Source organism: Carlito syrichta, unplaced genomic scaffold, assembly GCF_000164805.1.
Source record: "Carlito syrichta isolate Samal-C Ts95f unplaced genomic scaffold, Tarsius_syrichta-2.0.1 Scaffold304639, whole genome shotgun sequence".
NCBI classification, from domain to species: domain Eukaryota; kingdom Metazoa; phylum Chordata; class Mammalia; order Primates; family Tarsiidae; genus Carlito; species Carlito syrichta.
In genome coordinates, this window is record NW_007248735.1 from 38,409 (window position 1) to 41,224 (window position 2,816).

The 2,816-nt window shown below is 43.3% G+C and overlaps 1 protein-coding gene across 2 annotated transcripts in view; it reads right to left on the reverse strand.

Moving 5' to 3' along the window:
* The window catches only part of NUP210L (nucleoporin 210 like), a 125,762-nt gene that overhangs the window by 33,767 nt on the left and 89,179 nt on the right, over window positions 1-2,816 (reverse strand). The window lies entirely within an intron of this gene.

Consider the following 2,816-nt stretch of genomic DNA (forward strand, 5'->3'; position numbering starts at 1 on the left):
AACTTGGCAAGACCTCATCTCTACAATAAATAAATAAATAAATTAGCCGGGCGTGGTAGCATGTGCCTGTAGTTCCAGTTACTTGGAAGGCTGAGATGGAAGAATCACTGGAACCCAGCAGGTCGAGGCGGCGGTGGCCGGGAGCGTGCCACTGTATTCCAGTCTGGGCGACAGAGTGATACTCCAACTCAAAAAAAACAAAACAAAAAAAGATGAAGTACTAATACATGCTACAACATGGATGGACCTCAAAAACATTAGCTAACTGAACTGGTCCAAAAGTAATGGGCTATCTCAATTGATTGTTCATAGTCAGCTACAGAGCAAACTCCTTGTTCAACTCTTTCCCCTCCTCTCACTACCACACTTGACGAGTTTAAAAAAAAAAGAAAGAAAACATTACACTAAATGAAAGAAGCCAACACAAAAATTTTGTATATTGTATGATTCCACTTATATGAAACATATCGGCCATTGCTTTACTAAACTCTGCTGTGGCCATGTGTTCTTTGAGCTATGGCCGCTGCCATGTTTTCTAAGCTTTGGTCCCCTCTCCTACCTTGGAGAGGTAAATCTTCCCTCTCTTTCTCATTCATTCTTTCTCATTTACTTTCTAAATAAACTATATTTTCAAATCTCAAAAAAAAAAAAAAAAGTTAATACCACTGTGGTGTTATAGCATATATTTATATACTGGTTTTGCCACGGTTCCTGGCTTTTAACTCCCATAGGCCTTGCAAGTCTTTTGTTATAATATTGAGACACTTTGGGCCTCAGGGACAGCCTCAGGAAGCAGAATCTCTCCAACCTTTTCCTGTCTTCCTTTCATCTACCCAAGGCAGGACTCTCATCTTCCCTTGCCTTGCGGACTGTGGGTCTTAAGACCCTCCCCAGAGAGGGTCCCAACTATACCCTGGGGAAAGAAATGCTGAAATCTTGAAGCTTCCATAAAAACTTCAGAGGACTGAGTTCTAAGAGCTTCCAGATAGCTGAATACATGGTGGTTCCTGGAGGGTGGTGTGCCCAGAGAGGGCGCGGAAACTCTGTGTTCCTTCCTCCATACCCTGCCATATACATCTCTTCATCCATATCCTTTATCATAAACTAGTAAATACAAGTAAATGTTTCTCTGAGTTCTGTGAACCACTCCAACCCAAGGAGTGGGTAGAGGAAAAGCCAACTTGAAATTGGTTAGAAGTTCTGGAGGCCCAGACTTGCGACTTGTGTCTGGGAGTGGGGGCAGTCTTGGGGACTGACTCTTCATCCTGTGGGATCTGACACTATCTCCAGGTATTATAGATAGTGTTGGAAGTTGAATTGGAGGATACCCACTGTTTAGTGTGTGGGCAAAAACTTCCACACATTTGGTCACAGGTGACTCCTCTGTTGATGATTGTTGTATTAGTGTGAGAGCAGAGAGAAAATCTGGTTTGAGTTTTTCTTAAAGCAACAATAGAGATAGAAGGTAGATTAGTGATGACTAGGAGCTGGGAGGGAGTATAACGAGTAAGTGTTTAGTGGGTATGGGGTCTTCTTTGGTAATGATGAGAATATTTTGGAATTAGACAAAGGTGTGATGGAGGTACAATATTGTAAATATGCTAAATGCCACTGAATTTCACACTTTATTTATTATTAATTTATTTTTGAGTTGGAATCTCACTCTATCACCCAGGCTGGAGTGCAGTGGCACGCTCATGACCACCACAGCCTTGACCTGCTGGGCTCAGATGGTCTTTCTGCTTCAGCCTTCCAAGTAGCTGGAACAACAGGCATGTACCACCACACCTGGCTAGTTTTTCTGATTTATTGTAAAGATGAGGTCTTGCCAAGTTGCCCAGGTTGGTCTTGAACTCTTAGGCTCAGGCAATCCTCTCACCTCCTCCTCCCAAAGTGCTGGGATTATAGCTGTGAGTCACTACATCTGGCTACACTTTATTTTATTTTTTGGACATAAGCTTCCCTTTATTTCTCATAATCTCTTTACATCCTTCTATGCAGAGGTGACTCTCAACCTGAAATACTCAAGCCTGATTTTCACTACAAAAATGCCTTTTGTGGACTCAATTTTACACTTTATTATTATTATTACTATTTGAGTTGGAGTCTCACTCTGGTGCCCAGGCTGGAGTGCAGTAGCACACTCATGGCCACCTCAGCGTTGACCTGCTGGGCTCTGGCGATCCTTCCACCTCAGCCTTCCAAGTAGCTGGAACTACAGATGCATGCAACCATGTCCAGCTAATTTTTTTTTTTTTAGTGTTGAGATGAGGTCTCACCAAGTTGCCTAGAAAAGTCTTGAACCCGTAGGCTCAGGTAATCCACTCTTCTCAGTCTCCCAAAGTGCTGGGATTACAGGCTGAGCCAATGAGTCCAGCAAATTTTACACTTTAAAATAAACTAAACTCGACTAAAAAAAATTATTTGGAGCCAGGAACGGTGGCTCATGCCTGTAATCCCAGCACTTTGGGAGGTGGAGGCAAGAGAATTGCCTGCGTCCAGGGGTTTGAGACCAGCCTGGGCAAATTGGCGAGAACTCGTCTCTACAATAACAAAAAATTAGCCAGGTGTGGTGGCACCCACCTGTGGTTCCAGCTACTTGGAAGCCTGAGGTGGAAGGATCACCTGAGCCCAAGCAGGTCAAGGCTGTGGTGTCCGTGAGCTTGCCACTGCACTCCAGCCTGGGCAAAAGTGAGACTCTGACTCAAAAAAAAAATTATTTGGAAGTTAGAAAAATTACCTAAAAAGCAAAAGTAGTTCTTTCCATGTGCATTTTTTTTTTTTTTTGAGTTGGAGTCTCACTCCATTGCCCAGGC